Raw genomic sequence first — 12,772 nt, forward strand, 5'->3', positions numbered from 1 at the left:
TTATTATTATTATTATTATTATTATTATTATTTTATTATTATTTTATTATTATTATTATTTTATTATTATTATTTTTTTTATTATTATTATTATTATTATTAATATTATTATTTCATTTTTGCCAAGCGTATGACAAAAGTTGTCTCTTGTTCTGCAGTTTCACCGTCGTAATGACGTCACGCATCACGATATTCAACTTCTACTTTACATCAACTTCTACATCGCATTGAATTCAATTTCCTTTTTAAGTTGTGAATTTGTCGTTAACTTACACCTGATGATTGAAATTTACTGCTACAGTGGTCCACAAAAGTGTTCGTACACCTTTTAAAAAGCAATAACTATCTTAAAACTGAACTAAATGACTTGAACTTTTTTTAGATGATAAAGGGCCTATTCTGCTAGACGATGACTGCTTCTTCTTTTTTTAATTTTGCTATTACTTGGAATAACAATAGAATAAAAATCTCTCGTTTCTTAACTTTTTCATTTGAACTTATAACGAAAATTTAAAAAAATGTCTCTCGTAGATCTCGGTAACTTATACGCGTGTTGAAAATTTTATCGATGTCGATTCACGTTGTTATGGGTTACAACAAATTAAAGATCGCGAAGATCGCAGTTTCGTCACGATTTTGTCCAAGAACTGTATGAAATCTGTAGTTCCGAAATTTCGATTTCGATCAAATTTTTTTTTCAAGTTACCGAGATCTGCAAAAGGCATTTTTCAAATTTTCGTTACAGACTCAGATAAAAAAGTTAAAAAACAAGGGTTTTTAATTTTTCCTTGTCATTCCAAGTAATAGCAAAATTAAAAAAAAATCTTTTCAGCCATCGTCTAATGGACGAAAAATCATCCAAAAAAAAGAAATTCAAATCGTTTTTAGTTCAGTTTTGAAAAATTGATTGCGTTTTAAAGAGTGTACGAACACTTCTGTGGGTTATCGAGGTACAAACAATTCCTACCGTAGAGAACAAAACAACACGTGGAAACCGTTTCCATTCCGAAACAGTTGCGCCGAACGCGGATCTCAAAACATAAAATGGCATCGCGATCCGCCGCGGCGAAATTTCGCAATTCCTCGGCAGATCGTCGATAGAATCGTGGGACGCGAATGGGATCGCCTTGATTAGCGATCCAGTGCATTCGTATGGAGATTTCGAAGCGATTCCGAGCGTGAGACGTCCATTGAAAAATTCCGACTCGAGATATCCGAGGGCTGTCGCGCGCAGAAGGCCCTCCGTCCGGGTCGCACGCAGTTTCCTTCCGGTTAATCGGTCCTCTCGAACCCCGAGGAAGATGCGAGAGCTCGAATCGAACCCGACAGCTCCCGGCCCGGCGCGCTGCGTCTGAATACGGTATTCGCAAAACACGAAGGAAAGTTGCCCAGGTTCAACTATTTTCGGATACATATCGCGTTGCGCGGCGAGTTTTCGCGTTGGCGTGCTCGTTCCATGCAAATCGAGGCGCGACGCACCTGGGGGCCGGAAGTCGTTGGACCGGTTCCAAGAAATCCCGAACCTTTAACGATCCGCTCGACGGAGGAAATTCGGGAACAATGCGCGCGGATCCGCGTCGCCCCCGTATCCGCTGAGATATCGATTCCGCAAGGAGCCGGCGTATCGCGCGCTCCTTAATCCTTTCGCTACAGACGCCTCGGAACGCGGAACGCGGTTAACCGTGCTTCTCGGGGGTAAACGACCCCTTTCTCTGCCGTAGCCGATTTTTATTACATTTTTATTACTACTTTAAACATCCGTTTCCGAACTAACGGAAATTCTCGCCTTCCATATCGCAAATCTCTCAACCTTAAACTGACTGGAGCTGTAATTGAATGGAAACTTGTTTAGGGCGTAAATAATTTTAGCACGACGATGATTAACAAGACGTTATCGCTGTCTTGCATTGTGTTCATTAATTTTTGTGACAAACGCATTATTAACACGTTGTATGCGGGAGAGGTATTAATAACTTTTTAAAGACTTTTTTTTTTAATTTCGTTATATATGTGAGAGAATCCCTCCGCGAAGTCCTAAAAATTCTCGTTATATACTTATTATAAAAATCTTATTTTTTAACCCCTTCACGACTAAGGGAAACATTTTTCACCATTTTAAAATTGGCGATTGTCGTATTTAATTATTGGTTATTTTGAAAAGACGTGCAAATTGTGCTAAACGCCGTATAGAAAACAGGACGCATAATATAATGTACTATGCGCGATGTTCATCTTTGCTTCACAACCAAAAGAAATCGCTTCGCAGAATATCATAATTATCACATCATTTTGTGTACTAATTTTATTTCATAATTTCGTGTTATTTCAGTTAACATTTTGTTATAATAAACCAATAAATAAAAGACATTGCACAATAAGCCTAACCATAATTTGTGTTACTTTTATTAGTCCACTGGGAAAAATATTTTCCATAAAATTCCAAAACAACTACAAATTGTTATGTATTTTTCTTATGATATCTTAGCAACCTTATGGTCCTCTGCAATGGTTATCAAGCGGATATTAATATTAATAATGCCTTACGATTCTAACCGTGGAGAATAATCTTCTTCGAACAGACTGACCCACCGACTGAATCGACATTTTCCGTCAAAAAAGAATTATACATACTCTCGACGGTTACATCAATATACCCAGGAAATTTGATGTCTGCAGACGTTGTACTTCCCTTCGGAGAAATGCCGAAATATCGTCTTCCTTCGGAGTCATGTTTTCCCGCAAATTGCGGTATCTCCTCGCTATCGAAATAGCAACTAACCGGAAAATGCTCGGCCATCGCATTTGAATACACGAGAGAGAGAGAGAGAGAGAGAGAGAGAGAGAGAGAGAGAGAGAGTGTGTGTGTGTGTGTGTAATATACGATCGAGTATGAATTCGATATCATTATCGGAGCCATCCCGTTTATAGAAATTCGTATATGCATATATAAAACCGTGTGGACCCGTAAACACAGGCGGCCGGTCGATTAGTTTAAGCCAGTCGATTACCGTGGCGCGCTCTTTTTTATTTGCCCGTGAATAAAACATGATCCTTTTACGTCGAACCAATCCAATCAAGTTTTATCACGAGCAATCCGGCCGATCGCGTCGCAACGATCGCAAACAGAGGAAACGGGCACGGATGCTTCCCCGCGTGCTGCGAATAATCATTTTTCGCCGGGAAATTCCGAGCTCTCTCTCTTTCTCTCTCTCTGTGTTCACGCATCGCGAAGGATCGCTTAATCGCGGCTGAAATCGTTCCGCGTTCGGCGTGTGCCGCGTGCTGTTTGCGATTCGGTCCTTTGTTGTTCGAACGATTAAAACGGTGCCGCCGTGCCGGAACGTGATATTCGATGGCCCCCGTGACATCCGTTTGGAAATTCGTTGATTCGAACACGGATCTCCGAATAAAGGCGGCGATATTTCTCCCTTCGGCCGGATTTAATCGGATCACGTTTCCCCGCGTAATTACGCGTCGACGGGGATTATTCGGTCCTCGTCCACTCGTCCCCCTTCGTTTTCACCGTTTCTTTTCCTTTCTTTTCAACCGTTACTTAGAATCCTCCAAGGCGAACGAATATCTTTCGCAGCCATGGATCTGGCGTTCGAATCTCGCGGGCCTCGATTCGGCCACCCGGCGCCGACAATACCGCGGCGAACTTTGAATTACGAAACTTCATTTTAAATTATTCATGGAACTTCGTAAATAAGATACCAAGCACGATCCCGTATTATCTCGATGCATACTGAAAGAAGCTAAACAATTTTCTCTCCCGTGCAATAATTCCGCGGAGGGTTCGTAAATTACGCGGCCGCGGGCGTAGCTTGTTCTTTGAACTTTTTAAGTTGCTGTCGTCGTCGAATTGATTAACAGGCCACGGATCTCTCTCGCGAAATAAAAATCGTCCGCGCGGGGAAACGGGGAGAACCGCTTAGAAATTCCCGCCATCTTGAAAGCCTTTCGACGGCATCGGAACGCGTAATTGAAACATCGAGAAAACGGGCCAATCGGTCGGATGCCGATTTCGACGGTCATCCGGGATAAAATCCAAAGTCGTGGGCGTGGTTCGGGGACATTATCGAGCGTTAATTAAGTTTGAACGGGCACGGTAACCAATGCCAGAATCGGCGCGGACGTTACGAGGCTGAGCAACCGAGTTTATTGGTTTCTCTTAATTAAGCGGGAACAGGAACGAGAGCGAAGAGGAGGACGGGGGGGAAGGGACCATGTGATGTTGATAGTCCGCGGGGGTGTTACGGGGGTTGCAGCGCGAGATCATTAGACCCATCGATTTCCCGTCACCTCTTACGAGATTAAAGTCTATCCTGCGGTGCCGGCCGATCGTAACGCGGGCCCCTTCTACGAACACTCTATAAATTCCGCGCCGTTAAGTCGATTTAAACTATTTCAATTGATGGGATACTTCGGAACCTTCGCCGGCTGTTCTATGAACCGGCCGGTTAGAGGCGAGTCATCAATCTTCATTTCTGTCGATTGATCTCGAAGATATGCTCGACGAGCGCGGCGGCGGCTAATGAAAAAAAAATCAGGTGCCGAAGCGGTTCCTGGGAATCGATTGCCACCGCGGAATCATCGACCGAGGCCGGATCGAGGGATTCGCTCGCGAGCTTAGCGATGCTTCCGTTCGACTCTTGCGTTACCGATTACCGGCTCTCTCTCTCTCTCTCTCTCTCTCTCTCTCTCTCTCTCTCTCTCTATCTATCTCTATCTCTTTCTCTCTGCGGTGATCGTGGGCGACATCGGGTTCGATACGCAGTGACCGGGAAGGAGTCGATTTCAATGGGCTAGTTAGCTAGTTTCGTTTCACGGGTTACGAGCACCCGCTTAAAACGGACGCGGAACTGTCCTCGTCGGTTCGTGGAATCGCTCGAGCAATTTCACTCGGCCACGCTCGCGTTCGACGCCGCTGCTCCGCTTTCAGAGGCTTAAAACTCGGAAGAACGGGAATAATCGACGGACCCGCGAATTGTTGCTTCGATTACGGGGAATTTTTGCAGCCGTCGCGGCGCTGTTTGGGCGTCGACGATTATCGGGCGATTTCGTTCAACAGAAATTTTGGTCGATTTTGTTGATGTTACGGGGAATAGGTAACAATTTCAGAAGATAATTTCAGGGACAGAATTTTAGAGGATGCAGTGATCGAGACAGACTTCGGCATAGTTTCATTCCATAGTTTCCATTCAGCATCGTTCCGGCTCTTTGCTAAATCGAGAGCAAAGAGGCCACGCCCACTCCGAACAACTTGTGGGAGAGAGGTTGATGAACAGTCGTATATCGGTTTCTTCGATTTTATTTGGCTCGAAACGCTACTCGGAAATGCTGATGGACCTGGATCGCCTTATGAAACAGTGTCCCGACTCTCTTGAGGCTCAGAGCAGCGAAGCCACGCCCACTGGAGACGTTTTATGCAGAACAAACAAAATAAGCGCTACTGTATCGCTCTCTTTGATACGATTTGCCTTGAAACGTTTCTATACAGGGTGCTCCAAAATTATGGTATTTCCCGGAAATGAGAGGTTCCTGAGGCCATTTGAAGTAACTTTTTCCTCAGCGAAAATGCAATCCGTGGCTTTGTTTGCGAGTTATTAACGAAAAACAGTGACCAATAAGAGGCGAGCTCGACTGGCGCAAGGCGGCCGAGCCAACGAGCGGTCGACGCTCAGTTCCGTTCATTGGCTCGGCCGCCTCGCGTCAGCTGATCTCGCCTCTCATTGGTCACTGTTTTTCGTTAATAACTCGTACACGAAGCCGCGGATTGCATTTTCGCAAAGGAAAAAGTTACTTTAAATGATCTGAGGAATCTCAGGAATGATTTCATTTTCCGGAAGTACCATAATTTTGGGACATCCTGCGTAGTGATCATTCGCATGGATTGTTATCACGATCCTGATTGCCCCGTCTACCGAGGATCCCTTACACGGAAAGATCAACAGAGATAATCTGTAGCTAGCTTTTCGGTTAATTCTCTAGTGTCGCTAGCTCTAAAGCATTGCTCCCGGAGGAAAACCAGAACAGAAACTTTGATAACGCGACTCAATTAATCCCTCTATAGGCAAATTAAATGCAGAAACGTGTTTCAGTATCTGCATCTTTTAGTTTTTCAATTTATCGTTTGAAAATATCCATAATGTTGCTACATCGTAAATATTATTCGTTTTCTTTTTTTTTTGTTTATTCGGTTGTCCGTGCAAGGATTAAGCGGGAACAGTTGTACTCTCCGCGTAGGGCACGTCATCACTGCCACCAATTTTTTTCAAATTCACGGACATTTCAGTCCCGAAATAAACCGCGGGGAAATAAACTCGAAACTACTCGTTGTCAATATAGGACGGAATCGCCAGAGATCAAGCGTGTCGGATGGGACACGCGTTCGATCTTCGATGGTGGACGTTTCAAACCATGGCTCGACGTGGGCGTATAATTCTTGATCTGCTACCATCTATTACCATTAAAAATGGAACAGAATATTGAAAAAAATGACTTTGTGCATTGAAAATACAGATAGCCCTCCTACAACGGCATTCTGTAACACAGTTTTGCTCTAACACGATAGAATAAATTGCGGAAACCTTTGTACGATACTGTACGTCTGCAGCACTGAATAACATGATTTATGTTTGACATATTTATAAACTAAATTACCTTAAAATAATAACAGGAAGGAATAATGAACTATACAAGGTGTTCCACAATTATTTTAACAGCCGAAAATGAAGGGTAACTGAGGTCATTTGAAGTAACTTTTTCCTTTGCGAAAATGCAATCTGCGGCTTTGTTTACGAGTTATTGACGCAAAACACTGACCAATGAGAGGTGACGGCGCGAAGTTCGAGAGCCCGCAGCACGAGGCTTTGACAGATGGTCGGCACGGACTCGAGCCGCGTTCGAAGTATTGAACAAATCACGAAGCGAGACCTTCCGGATTTTTTTTTTAACTACGTAACAGTGATATTTTTAAGAAAAACGTTGTTCACCTTTACTTTAAAACGTCTGAAGAATATTTACTAATTTTTCGGACCCGAAATAGTGAGTAATTTAACCGTGACGGCCGTTTTAATTTTCTATTGTGCGTGACACCTTGTACATAACCTTGACATAACCTTGATATGTCAAGGTTATATTCAAGGTTATGTCAAGGTTATGTCAAGGTTATTGATAATATTCTTCATATTTCTCTAACAAACATATCCCTTACGTCCTTTAACACGATTATTATTTATTAAATTAGCTATGCGAATCATTTGTTGTACTGTGTTTGGACACGGAATTATTTAAATTAAAATATTATTCACTGTACACCTTGCTTCAAAATTTCATATGTTACACACAAGGTGTCATGCACACTAGAAAATTAAAACGGCAGTCACGGTTAAATGACTTACTATTTCGGGTTCGTAAAATTAGTAAATATTCTTCAGACGTTCTAAAGTAAAGGTGAACAGCGTTTTTCTTAAAAATATCACTGTTACGTAGTTAAAAAAAAAATCCGAAAGGTCTCGCTTTGTGATTTGTTCAATACTTCTCGTGCTGCGGGCTCTCGAACTTCGCGCCGTCACCTCTCATTGGTCAGTGTTTTGCGTTAATAACTCGTAAACAAAGCCGCAGATCGCATTTTCGCAAAGGAAAAAGTTACTTCAAATGACCTCGGCTACCCCACATTTTCGGCTATTAAAATAATTGTGGAACACCCTGTAGTGCCCTTCCATACTCTCCTCCAATAACATTCCACTGAAAGAAGCCGAAAATTCAAAAGGGAGCTACAAAATTGTCTATCTACATACCATGAAATCTACAATGACCTTTTAAGAACCGGCAAACAAACCAAAATTACAGACTCTTTAAAGAGGATAGGAGGTGCAAAAAATCTGAAGGAAGAAAAAGGTTCAGGAAGTGAAGGCGATATCGTAAGAAATTGATTAAATTAAGGTTTCATGAAATGAAAATAATATTTTTGTTTCTTTTCGTTTATGTTTTCAATAAAGTTATTTAACTGGTGAAACTGGAAATCGAGGAAAGATTAAATGCAATTGAGAACGTTGGCGTATTAATTTAAACTTTTTAAAATGATCTAACAAGGAAAGAGTATTAGCACTTTGAGTGACTGACACTTTCACCCATATGCAGATGACGAAATTATTTAAAATTGAATTTCTATGACGATCCATAAATATTTCTTAATTTTATTAAAATTCGCATAAAAGAAAATTCATCGTGGCGCCACGGACAATTTCTGTAAAACCGACGTGGCATTCAACGTGTTAAAAAACCGTAAATGCGATTTCTATACGTTGACGGCCGATTACGAGGTATATTCAATTATACGTATATTATTCGCGAATAATGCCTGTCCCATTTCCTCGAAAAATATCGATCACTGTGCGTCGCGAGCGATCGGAAATCGGATCCAGCATCGCCGCAGCGTATCTGGCACGAGCGATCGTTCGGCGAGCTTAAATTCGCTCGTGTAATTCGCGGAGCGGACTAACGAGACCGCGTCGCACGCGATTGTTTCGAATTTCCGTGGGCCTTTTAATTAAAACTTGTCGAATTGTATCGCGTCGGCGGCCTGGCGGCGGTGGCGGTGGCGGTGGCGGCTGTCAATCCGTGGCGCGGGAAGTTGGTCAATTTAAAATTCTCGGCGCTCGTTCGTTCGCTCGGCGCAACTCTTCGATAACGAACGGACGCGGCTTAGCGGGCCGCGGCGGGCAAAACGCGAGCGGGTTGCGGCTCGGCCGCAGCTCGCCGAATTACCCCGTGCCGCAGCCGCAATTAAAAGCGACAGGTAAAATGAAATATTAACGAGGGGCAAGCTCGGTTTCCCTGTGAACTGCGCGCGTTCCCCGGGGCCGCGCAAACCGATCGCAGATAATCGACGCGCCCGGAAAAAAACTAATCGCCGATTCAATTCCGGTCGCGACACGATTTAACACCGTTCCCAGGCTGCATAACCGAGCCACCCGTAAACGGTTTACGATCTTTCCCCGATGATTGCGCCGCCGGCCACTTCCGATTAGCGAGGCCGAACCTGCGCGTTTCTGCCGCGGACGTGCCACAGTTTTTTTTTCGGTTTTTTTCGGACCAACAAATTGTTGTTCCGTTCGTTGTTATTGGGAAATTGTTATATGCGAATTGTTTCGTCGATGGTGGCCGATCTTCCGAATCTAGTCGGGGCACCCCTTGAAATTCAAACATTTTCCTCCGAGTAAAACACAGTCCGGATTTCCTCATTCTACGGAATGATCTCGCGATTTCTCTGAAACCTAAGCTACTCCGTATCAAAGCGGACATTTCTGGCTTTGATTTAAGCCCCGTTTTATTAAAAGATTCTCGCAGGAACGCGACTTGAGATCGACTTGAATTCTGCCTACGAGATCGAGTCGTTTCTCTGTGTCCCGAGCGTCGCGTTATTTCGATTTTTCGAAACGTTCTCGCGATTCTACTTTCATCGAAGCTACCCTATCCCGAAGCAGTCTTCTCTAGCTTCGATTTCGGCTAAGTGGCATAAAAATAACTGCCACGAAAACCCCGAATCTTGTCTTATCGTGAACATGAACGAAATGTTGCTGCACTGAAATGTTGCTGAAATTCGATCGAATTCTGCAACGGATGCGGCAAATCCGCCGCGGAGCGATCACGGCGAGAGAAAGCTAGACTCGAAGGTAATCACAGGAGGTTTTGACCGACACTGTACCCGAGAACAGCATGCGCAGCATCCTCGGGAGCGTTCAGTTTCATAGCCCCGCTTCTGCCTCGTTCCGGAGCCCGACGAAACGATCCAAGGCGAAGTTTCGCGATCTCCCCGTTAAAGAATCCTCGCTGAGAGCGAAAGGAGGGCTCGCGATCGAGGATCGAGGATCGGCGATCGACCGAGGGAGAGACGGTCGCGGTCATAAATCAGTCGATCCTCGCGAGAGCACCGCGTTTCCCGGCTCTTCTTTCGCCGAGGTCTCGCGATCTCGGATCGTCGCGGCTTATTAAGCTTATAGAGCCATCAGCTGTCCACGGACGTCTGCTACTTTTGCCCGGGTATCACTCGGATACGTCCCCCGGCTCGTAAACTAATCGCTCGGACCGATCAAGACCTCTCCCGCACGTTTCTTTTCCCGTTCTATCCGTTCCCTAGCCGTTGGTCCCTCTGCGTAACGGAGCTTATCGCTCCTTATCACCGCCTGGCGACTCATCTTGCCTAGGAAATCGCTGGAAATTGGGTCGCCGGATCCGCGAAGCCTGTGAGTCAGAGATAAAAGCCGGTTTCTGACGGGATTCGCACTTTTTGGGGCCTCGGCGCGCTGCACTCTTCGCCTCGTCAATCGTATTTCTAATCCGATCGTTGCCGTTACTCTCTCGGCCCCGTAGATTCTATTCGCGCGAACGATGCGCGATCCGAACTGGACGAATCGGAACCGAACGATTCTCGTCGTCTTTCCGAGAAGTTCGAAGGACGACCGTCGCCTGTTTGCGCAACAATTTCGATGAAGTTTATCGACGGAACGCCGCCAGAAAGAAACGAATGAGGTCAGCCGATGCGTGACAAGCCGATCGATTATTTTCCCCGATGGAGAGGAAAGGATTCCGCGGAAAATTGAGAAATCACGGCGATACCGTTCGGCGTGCTGACTTCATCGGGACCGCGAGACGTCGCGGCGCACGGCGATATTTCCTCGAAAGTACCGCGGTACGAGTGTCCGGCTGGCAGATTTACAGCCTGCGGTCCTCGAACAACGAGCCTTTCCTCTTCCCGTCGAACCCGTGGGCTTCTGTCCCCCTTACCGACTCCCGGGTACATTACCAGCCACAAGTATTCGTGTATCCTCGAGATCCAGGCGAAAAACTCGACACTTTCCGGCGATAAAACACTTTTACCTTGCTGGCTGTTCTAGATCGGCGAAACCTGGAACGGAGCTTCGAGCACGGTAAACTCTCTCCAACTGTCACTCAACGTGCAAACAAAAGTGGACAGTTTCGGAAAAGGAGACACAATTTTTACACACGATTTTTACGCTCGCCAATTGCTATAAAAAGCGAGCCGCGAGGCTCGAATGCTCGTGTCTCCTCTTCCCAAATTGTCCATTTTTATTTACGTGTTGAATGACAATTGAAGAGGATTTACCGCACTCGTTGTTGCATTTAGTAGCGAACATCGTTTTTGCCAGATCCGACAAACAATAATGAACATCCCCTATTGTTGCTAAAATGATTTAATTAATTGTACAGAGAACAGCGGGATCGACGAGGCGAAACGGGCGAAACAATTTTATTTGTGATTGAATTTAAAAGCCACGAGCAACAATTCATTTCCATTGTACAAGACACTTGGAGCTACAATTTACAGATCAGCGAGTCGAGTGCTGCGTCAACATTCACTCTTACTGCAAATATGTTCGAGCAAACAGAGATCGATTAACCATTCGCTATGATACAGTTTATCTTGCTCGTTTCAGTTTCATTCATCAAACTGCTTAGATTTTGGGTGAGAATTTTTCCCATTGATCTTCGGCATTTGACGTGTTAATAAATTGCAATTATGATAAAAAGGGTGGTGAACAACGAATAGAAGATGAACCGTAATCGTTTGTACATTACAAAACGTACGAAACATCGTATTCGTTCGAATACAGTAATTTCTCCCCGAAATGCCAAATTTCGGGTTGCTGGGAATTTCCCTGTGCTAGTCCTATGTAATTTTACTGCTACGTCGATGCTAAGGGTCGACAGGGTCGGTCAAGCGTGTAATGGTCTCTTTGGGCGTGAGTCAGGAGAGGAGAAAACCGCGGAGCTACAAAGTACAATAATTTCTCCCTAATTCGCGCTCAGATTGCGCAGAAAAATGGACAATTTGGGAAGAGGAGATACGATTATTCAAGCCTTGCGTCTCGTTTTTATAGTTGTTGGCAAACTGTAACTATAAAAACGAGCCGCTGGGCTCGAATAATCGTATCTCCTCTTTTGCGCGCAATCTGAGTGCGAATTAGGGTGACATTACTGTAATAAGTCTAATTTTTACATCTTTCAATCTTGTTTCTGTACCAGTTTTTTTCGATAAAAGTGATATTGTCGTGGAAAGAATGAAATAAACAATTAATTCAATACATTTGGAAGCGAAAAATATCAAGTTCTAATAAAGGAAACGCCTTCGAATCGTGGCATGTGGCCTCAGAATTGCCTTCGAATCGTGGCAAAAAAAAATTAGAAATAAAAAAAAAAAGAAATTAAATCATCGCTTTTATTCTAGCATTACTATGTATTCATATTAATGTATACCAGCATGCTGGCTGCTATCTTTTATTGCCGATTGCTCCGAGTTCTTATAAGAACGAGCCGCGAGGCCCGAAGAATCGCGACTTAGTATTCTCAGATTTGCCGGTTTCAGTTGCGACCTCCGACCATTTCTGAGAGAAATTGTTGCATTCTCGAATCGAAAATCCAGCATAACTGAACAAAATGGCGTCAGAGTTCCGCCAACTCGATTCTTACAGCTCGGTCGTGTACTGATAATAAAAGCTCCGGTCTCGCGAAGCCCCGAATCATTTCATCATCCCGCGAAGATAGCTATTGTGCAGCCGGCTGTCGACACTTTATTGTGTAATAACGATAATATTTCTACCGGGAGGAGGATCTTTTTGCCGGTGACAGAAACAGGGCTGGGTTGTCATTCCAACGAAGCCCAGGGCCGTCGTCGCGTCGCGACCGGCGGATCTCTCTCGCCAAGGAGACCTTGCTTTCCGCGACCGGGGCTCGCGAATAAGAAACG

General features: G+C 44.4%; 1 protein-coding gene across 1 annotated transcript in view; it reads left to right on the plus strand.

Moving 5' to 3' along the window:
• Positions 1-12,772, plus strand: part of LOC117225451 (single Ig IL-1-related receptor) — a 255,211-nt gene that overhangs the window by 218,911 nt on the left and 23,528 nt on the right. The window lies entirely within an intron of this gene.

The sequence above is a fragment of the Megalopta genalis genome, chromosome 2 (genome assembly GCF_051020955.1).
Source record: "Megalopta genalis isolate 19385.01 chromosome 2, iyMegGena1_principal, whole genome shotgun sequence".
Classification (NCBI taxonomy): domain Eukaryota; kingdom Metazoa; phylum Arthropoda; class Insecta; order Hymenoptera; family Halictidae; genus Megalopta; species Megalopta genalis.